Source organism: Columba livia, chromosome 24 (genome assembly GCF_036013475.1).
Source record: "Columba livia isolate bColLiv1 breed racing homer chromosome 24, bColLiv1.pat.W.v2, whole genome shotgun sequence".
Classification (NCBI taxonomy): domain Eukaryota; kingdom Metazoa; phylum Chordata; class Aves; order Columbiformes; family Columbidae; genus Columba; species Columba livia.
The window spans coordinates 1,685,192-1,698,013 of record NC_088625.1 but is presented as its reverse complement, the minus strand read 5'-3'; the positions used below and the strand labels follow the sequence as shown (position 1 = coordinate 1,698,013).

The window sequence follows — 12,822 nt, the reverse complement described above, 5'->3', positions numbered from 1 at the left end:
CTGGGCTTGAACCAACGTTCATTTGAGGCTTGGGTCTAGATGACAGTTTTGCAGCTGTAGTTGAGGAATTCAGCCAGTCCAACACAGTGTAGGAATGACACTTGGTGCTCAAGCGAATATTTTCCCAGTCATTTTTGTTGGAATTAAGGAATTTCAAGTCTCTTGAATGAGTATTGATAGAAAATTTCAAATGCACAATCAGCATGTGCATCACGGTGCAGTTTTGATAATAGCTGCAGCTATTCCCTAGGGACATCTGACCATCAGCTTGGCATAGGGGGATCTTTTCCGTTCCTACAAGCAAGGAAACTTTATCCACTTTGCAAACCTGAATGCATTTTCAAACCGGCTCTTGCACCGTGGAACCTATGGACTCACATTTCCAAAGGCTGGTTGTTTGCATGGCTTCTCCAGTGTCTAATGGACTCACGCTCCAGAAACACAAACAGCATGATTGTTTCATAAGGAATCAGGTGAAAGTGCTCTGAGCCATCCTAAGCCTCACTTGGGCACTCAGCTGGTTCAGTTAATTGAGATAATGAAGTTTATTTCTCAGACTTCTCATTGGGAAACTATTTTCTCCCATATCCACGTATCAGTTTATTCAGCCTATTAAAAACTACCTGAAGATGCTACCCTCTACCTGAGGTCTCTGTATGGCCTTGGAGTGAGCTGTTATGATTGCAAACAAGCCATGATTCAGGTGCTCTTCCCAGCTGTTTCTGTTAAGGCCATGATGCCTCAATAAGCAGCAGCACCTGGGGGCACCACCTTGGCAGGAAAAGTATTTATTGAGCAGCACAGCCCCTTTTTAGGCTTTTGTATTGCAAGTGTGCTGCTTCTTGTTTTGTGTCCCATGTGGAGCTAGAGCTGTGTTTTCACTTTGCAGTTGGGTGTTACTGGGGCTGTAGGTGCAGGTGATGTTCCTGTTTGCTCTGCTCTGCCTCCCTCGAGCTCAAAGCTGCGTTGATAAGGTAGGAAAACTTCTTCTTACTCCTTTTTTCGGGTGTTTTTGGAGTGCTGGGGAGGTAGCGGAAAGCTGCAGCACATCTGTCAGGGAAATAAGTGCGTTTCAAAGAGCAGCGATATCTGTCAATGAAGCAGCAGCTGCACAGCAATTCATTTCCATCTCTGCCTCCTTGTCTGCCCCAGGAATGTCGACACAGCACTTTTCTCTTGTCGGGTTGTTTCTTGAGTTCTGGTGTTGTGGTTGATTTGTTTGTTTCCTCTTCTCCTCTGCTCTCAGTGTATCTAGGGGCTGTATTGAGGAAAGGGCAGAGAAAACTAGAGAAAGCTCTGCTGACTCTGTACCCAGCCCCAAACTGCTCCCCAGGCTTTTCTCTGCAGTGTTGGATGGGTGGAAGTTTACCAAGGTTGTGTCTTGGTAGGTCTTGCATTTTTGTGAAGAGTATCAAGGGGAACTGCTGGAAATTAATCCAAAAATGCCCATATGTTGGCTTCACATTTACAGTCTGCCCCTCAGGAAGGTCAGCAGGATGGTAGGGCAGGGTGTGCCCCACTGATTGCCTCGGGATCCCCTTGCTGGGAGGGGGCATGGGGGTGTTGCAAGCTGCAAACAGCAGCCAGGCTGCACACAGGGCTGCGTGAGGTGGGGAACAAGTTGGTGACTTTCACTGGATGCAAAAGATGCAAGGAGACTTCTGGTATTTGATGAGACCACCAAATATGTCTTTGTGCCACCTGACGTAAATCTATAGCATTCCTAATGCTTTGCCAACATCCCAGGGCTTTTCGCACTTGTTGGCCTCTAAGCTTGCTGGTGCCAGAGATCTTCCCTAGCGCCCCATGCTCCCGAGCCACCCACCTTCTATTGAAACATGGAAACCACTTTACAACCTATAAAGTCATAAAACTTTACAACTCACAAGCTTATAAAGCAGACATGTTTATTTTGATGTCAGGTGCAAGGGGGATTGCAACTTCTAACAATAAGAGGTGTGTTGCACCCTTAAAGTGTTAGTTAGTTCCCTCTATCACTAGCACATGAGGCAGGGGCCACAGTAGTCCCTTGTGAAAACCTGCATCCCGCTCTGAAGTCAAGATGGTTTTACTTAAAAGCAGGAACTTTGTCATCATGTGAGGTGACTTGTGATCCCTTCCTGCAAAGGTTGGCAAAGGGACCCCTGGCTTTGGTAGGCAGATGTGAGTTGGCAAGTGTCCACTTGTGTCTCTGGATACCTGCGTTTGTCTGAGTGCATATGGGTGCTCCGCTTGTCTTCTGCAGGGCTCTGGATGCACTGGGTGTTATGCTGATTGCCAAGATATTGGTAAAAGTAAGTTAGAAACTGTCCTCACAAAGCAAGCAGGAGGAACTGCAGCACGTTTACTAATGCAGGCAACAGTGCTGTAAAGCAGCAGGCTGCATACCTACCCTGCTTTTCTGAGTTACCGACCTTTTTCTGCTTGTTGCCAAGATTGAAGGTTCATTGTTCCACATATTTGCTAAAGATGATTTTTAAAGTGTTTTCTTTATTGGCCCAGCTGGGTTGTGGGGGGAAATAACTTCTGAATATATCTGTGTTTTGGAAATTCACGTGGCGTTCCTGCTGTCATTTCCAAGTCTTTTCTTTAAGCACCTGTCCCTTAGTCTGTGCTGCCGTGTGCAGTCAATCATTGTGGTGCCGCTCTCTGCAATGCAAACAACATCTATCATGTGGCAGTGGAAGTTACGGGAACACTTTGTTACCTGTTTCCAATCATTTGCAATGCGCCGTAATAGCTCGGTGATGCTGATGAATATGCTTAAGGGTTTAAGTGTAAGCAGTGTAGGTTTACCCAGCTGTTCTGCTGGGATGATTAAAAATACGTTCGTTGCTTTGTTTGAATTAGGAATGTGTCACTTGTAATGGCTTCTATTGTTTCTTTGTGGAGGGGGGTATTAGAGGTACCTGGTGTAGGTTGGGACAGCTTTTCTGGAGCTGCATTATGCACACTTGGGCTTCTAAGCCTATTGTTTCAGTGGAACCAGGCTGATTTATGCCAGCTGAAGATCTGTTTCTAAAACTCTTTAAAGCTTAGCATTCCTCTCTCTGCATCCATGTGAGCGGAGGATTTACTGCAGCTGTTTGAAAAATGCAGATTTTTTTCTTGCAGGAAATATGTTTGTTCATAAAAATGCTTCTTCAGTGAGTGAAAATATTTCACGAGCATCTCTAAGGTTTTGATGGGAGATAGAATATCCCAGAAAGCAAAACATTTTGAGGTTTGTCTTTTTTAGAACGCTTCCTTTGCTCTTGGTCTCAGTTATTTACATTTTCTTCATGATAAAAACCATGATAAATTAAACCGGGGCAGTTTCTCATGCACACAGAGAGTGATGTTTTAGGGGAGCCTTTTTTCAGTGGAAGGATTGTTTTATTATAGAGTTCCAGCCAGCCCTGTAATTAACAAACTTAAGCTTAAACTAAGAAAATCCTGGGTTTGGGTTTTATTTGGCTGGTTCCTTTATTTCTTTTATCATCTGCAAAGCAGTCCGTGCTTCCCCTCTGTGTTAAAAAGCAGAATCAATACCCAAGAAGGGTCAACCAGTTTACAATTCATTACCTCGTATGCATTTCTAACTGACAACGTGATTCTTGCTTCTCATTTTTCACGTCAACTGTTTCTCGGAAAAACAATAAAAGGAAGAAATAAAAGCAGAAAGAAGACAAAGAGAGATTTACCCAAGTCATCACGCGGAATGAGAGCTGACAGGTTCTCTAACGTTACATGCCCAGAACAAAAAGGATTCCTCACTCTGCTCTTCTGAATGTCTGAGATCCTCTGTATGTAACTGTGCTATTCATTGGGAAACCCAGCTCCAGATTCTCCAGTAATTCCTTTACAAGTGTGCCCAAGATGCTGCTTGGCTTTGAAAGAATTATTCAGCAGATCAAAGGCAAGCGGCAACGAATTGTTTGCATCTTTTCTCATCTTTGTCGCTAAAGGTACCAAAGTTTTCCCCAGGCACATCATTTTGGTTTGTTTTTAATTTAACCTCAGTTTCTCTCCTTGCTGAATGGTAAGAATAGAAGTAAATTTGGGTGGGAATTGTCAAGATTCAAAACTTCAGGAAAATTCCTGTTGGGGGAAAAACTCCTCTAGTGGTTCCAGAAGGCCAAGTACCTGCCACCCTGATGAAGTTTTAATCTAATTCAAGATTTTCTCAAGTTCATATATGCTTGTGAGCGCATTTGAAGGTCACAACCATCTCCACTCAGTGTATAGTTAGGAGCTGTGAATGCAGGGGCAAAATCTTGGTTTGTGCTTCACACGTCAGCAGATGGAGAGTGATGAGATTGTAAAGACTGTCAGGCTGGAGGGGATGTCACTTCAGCCCTAGGACAACATGTTTAAAGGTAAGTTGCAAAGCAAGGTCAAAGTGTAGCTGGAGAGCTCTGGAGGTCCTGGGTTGTCTCCAGCCTGGAGTGGCAGCACCGTTTTCATTGACAAAGCTTCCACAGATACGTGGGCTGAAATCTCTGCAGGAAAAGCCCACTGGTTGCATATAGAGATTGGGTCTGGGTCTGTTCCAGAGGTGGTTTTGGAGCTGCTTGATCAGAGCGAGTTATCTGGGAAGGCTCGGTCGCAAAACCTTCAAGCCTTGTGAAAGGCAGGCGGAGATGTTTTGCACTATATCATCCAGAGGCTGTGCTGAGCCAAACCCAATTTGTTTGCAGATGCCAGAGGAATAAACTTTGTGTTTGTTTCTGCCTCATCTGCCCCGGTTGACTCACACTGGGGAGCTCAAGCAGCCAGGGACTGGGACGGGCACAGTGGCTGACAAACACCTTCCTTAGTCTTTCGTCCCCCTCCCACTTGAGACGCAGTGTATACCGCCAGCCTAGATACACTCCAGCACTTCCCTGTCCCTGTGAGACAAGTCCATCACTCCCAGAACACATTTGACTTTTTGCAAGAAAGCAAATGGAAACCTCTTTTTTCCCTCTTGTATTTCCATTAGTTTCCTCTCCATCTCCTGTGTGACAATATTCCCTCCAGTCCTTCCATGCTGCAATGCAGCTGGAGAGTCACACTGCAAGCCAGCGCTGTCTGGGGGGCTCAGAGCCTGCCTGTCATGGGGGAAAGGAGGCGAGAAATGAGTCTGAGTCCCCAGTGGTGGCTTCCTGGGGATAGGGGTTTGGTGGGAAACGTTGCTCCCGAGAGCTGTTGACTCTTGGTTTCTGCCCTGAAAGTAAGCGCTCAGAGAAAATCCTTCTTATCTCTTGTAACCTAAATGCAAAGTAAATTGCTGGGCTGAGCTGGTTTTAAGGCAATGCCAAACTGGTAACAATTGTATGTAGAACCGTGTGCTAAAAGTCGGCATAGCCCATTCCTGTGTCACTGAGCCACAAAACAAGCTGTTTCACGGCACTGCAGAGCATCTCGCTTTGGCAGGGGCATGGACCAGCCAGTCCAGGCGGCCTTTTGACACAAAATGTGCTTCCCGGTTGGAATCAAGCAGTGAGGGTGGGATCTGCTCATGCCCGTCTACGGTGAAGCCATCTGCAGGACCAGTGCAATTCAGTCTCCTTGCCAGTCAGAGCTTGACTGGAGGCTGTAGAAATGGGTAGTATCCCTTGTTCCAAGAAGCTCTGGATCAGGTCCTCTGCCTCGATCTTTCCCCAGCTAGATATAATCCTTATCACTGCTGACAGCTACAGCTTTCCATATTAACTGAAAAAATATGCAGAAATAAACTGCTCGTGCATCTCCTTCTCTTAGACTAGCATGACTTTCCTGTCATGTTTTCTCCTAGTACTTGATGTTTGCAAGTCTCTTTGCTTTAAGGCATGTCAGCTACAGGCCCAGAACACGTAATACCTACAATTTTCTTTCACTTTCTTTCCGCAGCCTGAGTGTTTAATTTGCTCCAGACTCTGCTTGAGCAGTTTTTGGAAAGTACAGTTTATATTTGTGTATGCAAATAAGCTGAGCAAATATGCAAAGGAAGTCCAAAGATAGATCGGTACGCTTGAAGTACGTGCCAGCCCACAGTGAAATCATCCCAGGCCATTCTGGTCTCGGTTAACCCTTCTGCCTCCTCCAGTTCACTCCGGTGAGTAGATAGTACTGGGACATATTCTCCCACCTCCCTGCAGACAGATGAACATCAGTGGCACCCGTGGTGCTGTGCTGCACCACGAGCCAGGCAGCAGGGCACGGTGGGTTACACATAGTTATGTACTCAAACATTAGTTGCCTTCCATGTCCTTTTTATTATTGAACAAGCAGTTCAGGAGCTGTAAAAGTAACACAGCCAGCTTTCCTTCACACTTCTGATTTATGTCGGAGTCCCTGGTGTCTAATAATATGTGCGCTTCTGGAGCTTCGTGCATGGTTGGGGAGTTCATAAAAATGCTCTTCCCTGTGGATGCTCTGGTAGCTGATAACATAGTTGAGCTTAGTTGTTGCCTTTTCTTTAGGGGCAGGGAAATAATTTGACCTTTCCCCCCTAATCATCTACCAGGGGTTATAAAACTTGCTAAAAATTAATTTCCTTTAAACTGGTGGCTCTGTCAAATGGGTTGGAATTGGTTCAAACATCTGCTGAAGAACACTAGCGTTCCTAATCTGGTTTCCCTTGCTGTGGGAGGGGAAGTGAGAGATCATTGACGTTCCCTACATTGACGGATTGAGTGGAATAGTTGCTGCAGAATAAACTGCTCAGCCATCCAGAGTAACTGCCTGCATGGACACACTCTTTTGGAACATAAGTGACTTTACTGTAGTGTAATTACTTCACTTTGGAAGGATGCTAATTACTTTGGAGTGGTTTTTATTCTGGAATAAAAACCTGCTGTCATAATGTCCTTTGGGAGGTGTGATGGAATAGTTTCTCCAGCAGTCGCTACCCCAGACATTTTCCCCTTATAGATGACTGAAATAGCCTGAAAGGAAAGTTGACTATTCTGGTGCTGAATGTGCATGAGATTCAAGGAAAAAGGATCTAAGCAGATTTGTGTGATGCTTATAATGCAGGGCTTATTTAACCTTAGAATATGTGGAAGATGAGTTAGCTTTTCATTACCGTTTTTAGCTTAGTTTCTTAAAGAAATGAGGCTTGCATAATCAGTGTCTGTATAGATGCTTCCCATAACTTCTGCACCATTAGCTCATTTCAGCCACATTTAGCAGAGGACGGGAGGTTTCAGCTGCTAGATTCCTACAGGTTTTGGGGCTCAGCAAGAGAGACCCTATGGGAGAGGCTACGGCATGCAACTGTCCTGACAAAATACCAAAGCACCTGCATATGGGAACGGCCAAACCTTTTCCCCATCAGAGGGAAAGCTGTCTGCTGGTGGCTAACACCTTCCCAAATGGCCAAGCACATCAACACCTGATTTTTTGTGGTCATAAAGACTTCTCTTCTTGGTGTTAAGTGGTTTAGATCTTCAGGTGTGCCCTAAGCTTCACAAACTGTTCTGTAATAGTGAAATATAGCCAGCTCTGGGGAGGAAGAGGTGGTTGTCCGTGTTTTGTTCTCTGTTCTTTCTATTCTGCTGTCCGAGCCTGAGTCACAGCCCTGGCTCACTTGTGAGAGCCAGCACATTTTCCTTATGGTCCTCCCGCTTTGGATTGTTTTCTCATATATTTGCAAAAGGGGAACTCTGCGGCAAACCTCCCTAAATGGAGTCAGATGGCATCTCAGGGTGGTGTAGTGGGTTTGCTAATGTATTGCTGTTTTTGCAGCCAAAAGCAATCTCATTAGAAGGCCTTGCTAAACAGTGTAATTTAAATTCTTCCTCCTCAGGTCTGCACAGCTGCAGAATAGGATGAAAGGCGGGGGGAAGTCCTTGTTTGCAGGGCCCTGCTTCCCATTGCCAAAACAAACGTTTTGGTGGAGATTAATTTTGCTCACATGCTGCGCTGAGAAAGGCAGCACCCACAACTACATCTGATCTGTTCATCTGTATTATCTTAATCAATGAAGAGAAAGAGCAATGTATGAGGTAGGTTCTCCTGATATCAGGAGTCGCTTTGGGACATGGATGGGACACATCACTATTCAGGGGCACTTGCTTCTCTTGGTTAACTGTTTCAGGAGTCAGTCCATATTATGTGCTCAAATGAAGACCTTCTCCTCGTCAGTGTCTATGGGCAGACAAACAGATCCCTCTTTGCAGCCTGTTCAACCACAGTACGTCCCCAGAGTGAGATTATTTAAACAGTGAGGAGCAACCACCAAAATGCAAGGTATCTGGGGTAGGTGGAGCTGGTAGTTAATTGAAAAAGGTGAAATGCCCCAGGGAAACCCAGAGAAGTTTCAGAACATTAAAAAAAAAAAAATGAAGGCAGCTCAAAATGACTCCTCTAGGTAGATACCTGCATCTGCTGAAGGGGAAAATGGTCTCTGGATGGGAGCCCTCAAATGGGACAAACTGGAGGCAGATGCAGAGTGTTCAAAATCCAGCAGTGTGTCTTTGTAGTGAGTTATGTCAAGCATAATATGGATGCTCATGCAGTGGCTTTGCAGAATAACATAATGGGCTGAAGGAACACTTGATTACCTGGGAAATGGGTAAATGGTCTTTGCCACGAGGGTGCTGCAGCCATCTAAGTGATACAGCGGCCAGGATAGAATCTGGAAAGCTGCAGAGAACTGGCCCCCGTGCCCTAGCACGATGTGGACCCAGAGCAGAGGAGTTTTAGGAAAAAGGACCTGCTTTTTGTGCCCCATCGTGTTCCTTTTGATTATCTGAGCAGCGAGGAGCAACCACCACAGCGCAGGCTGTGCTGGGGGAGAGGTTGTGGATGGGGGACAGCGATGGGGGCAGGCAGGTCTGCTGTTGTGAGGTGCCTGTCTTCCTGGTGAGAGCAGCTCCGCTCTTCAGTCGTGCTACAGCAGAGCCACACTGTGCAGGGGACCTGTGTCCCCAGGGCTCCAGCTGGGTAGGTGACCCCCTTTGGCCCATGCCAGCCCCTGTTTCAGGTGCTCGAAGTGAAGCTGCGTGCGAGCCCGCAGGTCGCACTGCCCCGTCCCTGCCGTGTGCCCTGGCTTGTGCTGCCGAGTGACAGGCAGTGCCTGCTGGAAGGGCTGGCACCTTCCACGGGCTCTGGGATGCGCTCCCAGATCTGGGCACAGCAGGGCTTTTTTGCATGTGTCAACATTAGAAAGCAAAAGCCAGACATGGCAAAAATATTGAGGAACCTCTTGCCCAGCCCAGCTCTTGTGGTTTGTTTGTCAACACTTAGTTTTGTTTCCTGATCAAATAGAAACACTTGGTTAGTGGTTTGGCTGAGTCTATTTTCAGAGCTCTATATCTATTCCTTAATTGTTTTGTTAATGAGCTCCAATTTACTAGGTTCTTTGTATCAGTATGGAGACCATTGCAAAAATTCAGCCAAAATACTGTTTATTTCCTATTATGGGTAAGGTTTGGGGTTTTTTTCCTCTAACATAGCCTGCCTTCTCAGAAGCAGGAAACTCATCCTACATGTGTTGCCTATGGCAAATCTCACAGTGGAAGGCTAGAGCCAGATCTGGCCTTGAAGCCAAAATGAGAAACGAAGATTGGAGGGTGAAGCCTTTCTCAGGTCCATGGTCAGTGGCTGGAACATTACTGAAGCAGCAGAGTATGTGTTTATGCTTCAACATGTGTTTAAAGAATTGATTTCTTCTGGCAGACTCTTGTGAGAAGCAGGCAGCACGTGTGAGCTGATGCTGTCAGGGGAAATTGGAAGCTCGCTGTTGTTTGACAGGTGTTATCCCAGCTGACCTCAACTTACTTACAAAACAAGGAGCTGAGATCCCTGACGTGTTGCAAGTCAGCACTCTGGAGCTGCAAGAGGCCTGGTTTTTTAGCCCTTCAGAGCTGTCCTCGATTTGCTTGACATTTGAAATGGATGAAAGAGGAGGAAGAAAAAAGAAATCTTTGCTTCCCAGCCTGTTCTCTCAAAGAGACTTAAATTTAAAATGCTGCGAGTGAAAGAACTGAGGTTTGTTCTTCCTGGCCGTGCCAACAGGGTTGTTGGGGATGTGACAATCTCTTGCATCTTCCACACCTCCACACTCCTCCATCCAAGCGTGCAGTGGCACTGATGCACTCGTACGGGTGCTCTGGGGGGGGTGTGACGGGGCAGCCTTGCTCCTTGTCCCTGGCTCCCTGGTGGCAGCTGGACCTGCAGGGCTGTAGCTCCAACAAGGGCAGCACAGCCGCAGGCACTCGTGTCCTGCTGTGCCCTGCGCCCCCGGCTGCACAGCTGGCGAATCCTTGGGTGGGAACCTGGATTTATGAATTGAGCCTCATTCTTGACAGGCTCAAGGACGTTCATTTCCCATTTTCAAGCTCTCCAATTTCACTTCCCAGTCTCCCTTATTTGCTTTATATCTTTTATTTCTGGTCCTTCACCCATCTAACAGGTTCTGTAAATCACACTTGGATAGTTTCTCTTCCCTAAACACCAATGAGGGAGGCTAGAACCATTAGTGTGCAGTGTCTCTGATTAGGTGATGTGAATGCCTGTATTTGCTCCTGCTTCATAGCTGCAATTTTGTGCTTGTTTTCAAACAGTTGAGGCTTAAGGAAATGGTTTTGAGCAGTGGCTTGGAGCCTGCCTGCTTGAGGGAACTTCGCTGTACCCTTGAAGTAATAACTAATGTAGTGAAATACAGTTGTTTGGTTACCTGAGTGTTTCTTTCTTGCATTTCCTGAGATGAATTGCTGATTTCTATTTATGTTTGACATGAAAGCTGTTCAAGGCTGGTGAGACTTGGAATTTTTCAGGGCAACATAACACTAGAATTGTCTCCATACAGCTGGACATCTAACCTGGGCCTCTTTGCTGCCCTCTGCATGTGAATCCAAGATGTTCAACAAGGTCCTCCTGATGATTCAAGGATCCACTGGCACCTCAGCAAACTGAAAATACAGGTCATTCCCCAGGTGGGAAGGAGACTCTCAGCCTGTCCTTATTGCTGATACTTATTGGAGCTTTTTAGGCCAACACAAACTTCTGGATACTAACTTGGGATCTGAAACCATGTCTCATCTTCGTTTTTTTTTCCCCCACTTTCTCTGTGTTTTATAGCTCACCTTTAGATTCTCCTTAGAGCACAGAACAGGCACAAAGGCAACACAGAAAGGCAAGAGATTATAGCATCCTTGGTATCAAAAATAGCTGCCTGAGAAATTCTTCCTCCCGCTGCTTTAAGCTGAATTATGATCATAAGTTGCTGTCCTCTAATTTTACAGTGCGGTGTCCTTCCCTCCGCAGCTTCTCCCAACCCTTGCCAGCTTTAGGGCCCGATCCCTTCCTCTCCTGTCAGACATCACAGGCAGCAAGTGCCAGGGCCGATAGATCAAATGCCCCTTAATGAATGTGAAACCAGCATCATTAGTCACAGCCATGTGTGTCTTTCAAAAGCTGCCTTACAGCAGGGAGGGAGTGTAGGGGTCACTGCTGCTGGAGGAAAGGGGGAAGGTTTGCCTGAGGTGTACAGCTGAGCAGTTCCTGCTGTAAATGAACCTTATTGGCTTTTTTTGGTCCCTGGGCTGTTTTATGGCATAGCTGAGGGTTGCTTTTAAAGCTAGGGCTGAGTGCATCCCTGCCTTGCTTTCCCTTCTTGCATACATCTTTAAATCTTACGGGCAGCTTCTGCCCAAATTTGATTGTGTTATGTCCCCTCCTTACAGAGTCTGAATTAAAAGCTGAATTTGCAGAGAGACTCAGGTGCTGCAAGCATTAAAAAACACCTTGCTGCATGTGCCCTAGCACTGGGTGGAGTTGTACCTCTGTTTTTGCAGGTAGGACAATGCTGTCAAGCAGACCAAAGCACCTCTGCGCCTTGGATGCCCTGCGGTGTAGTGGGTCTGACTAGCACTGACTGTTCCAGTTTAAGGTGGTGAATGCTATAGGCTGATCAATACTTTGACATCGCATGCATCACTGTAGCTTTGTTCACCTTAACTGGGAAGAAAAGAATGCAAGAGATGAACTAGAGTACTAGAGCTCCTCTTTTTGAATAATTAAATCAATGAGCAAGGAAGAAGCTTGGAGTGCAAGTAAGAATCAGGGGTTGAGAAGAAGGAAGGAGTGAGAAGCGCTAGACAAAGTCTTTCAAGCTCAAAAGAAGGGACCCTAACAGCAGCTTTCATGTTGGAGTGTGCACGGAAGCTGCTTCTGATCTGAGGAAGGGAGCTGGGAAACACAAACTTTACCTGCCTGGTACAAGTTGTGACCGCTGGATTATTGATGTGTCCTCCTTGCTTTCAGCTGAGCTGCTTTTTAACTGGTGTTAGAGGCTTGCTCTCAATGCCGGCTGCACTGCTGACTGCCATTGCAGGGAGCTCTTCCTTTGAGCTGTAATGACAGTCCTGGGAGTGCTGTGGCGTTCTGCGTGCTTTTACTTTTGCCTTTAAGTTAAGAGGATTTATCTCTGTCCACAGTGCTCCAGACAGATGAGATCTAACAGGGAATGTGAGGTTCACATGGTCCCAGGGCTTCTGGGAATCAGTCTGACGAACTTCAGATGCCCAGCAGCAAGACTTTGAAGTGCGGATAGACTTGCATACACACGTTGACCAAAGAAATCTCTTGGAGCCTGTGATGTTCATGGAAGGAAATGGAGCTTTTGGGCTCAGACAGTGGCATGTGAATCCCAGGGGACCAAAGCTGGTCTACCTGTACCATAGGAAAAAGTCACCTTCTGGAGTGATTCAGATATTTTCTTATGAAAATGAAATATTAAGGGCAAAGGATGTCTGCCAGTGTTAAGCTTTTAATCCTATTGATTAAAATCTTATAGGTGAGGAAGGCAGGGTTGCTTGTAAACAAATAACTCTTTAAATCTTAATGCAGTGCATTAAAGGAGAGGGCTGA

General features: G+C 46.1%; 1 long non-coding RNA gene across 2 annotated transcripts in view; it reads left to right on the top strand.

The window, feature by feature from the left end:
• Window positions 1-805: 805 nt before the first annotated feature.
• LOC135576284 (uncharacterized) overlaps window positions 806-12,822 on the top strand; it is a 72,508-nt gene continuing 60,491 nt past the window's right edge. For both annotated transcript variants that reach the window (XR_010467881.1, XR_010467880.1), the window contains exon 1: window positions 806-974. This is a non-coding gene — a long non-coding RNA (uncharacterized LOC135576284). The remainder of the gene's footprint in view (window positions 975-12,822) is intronic.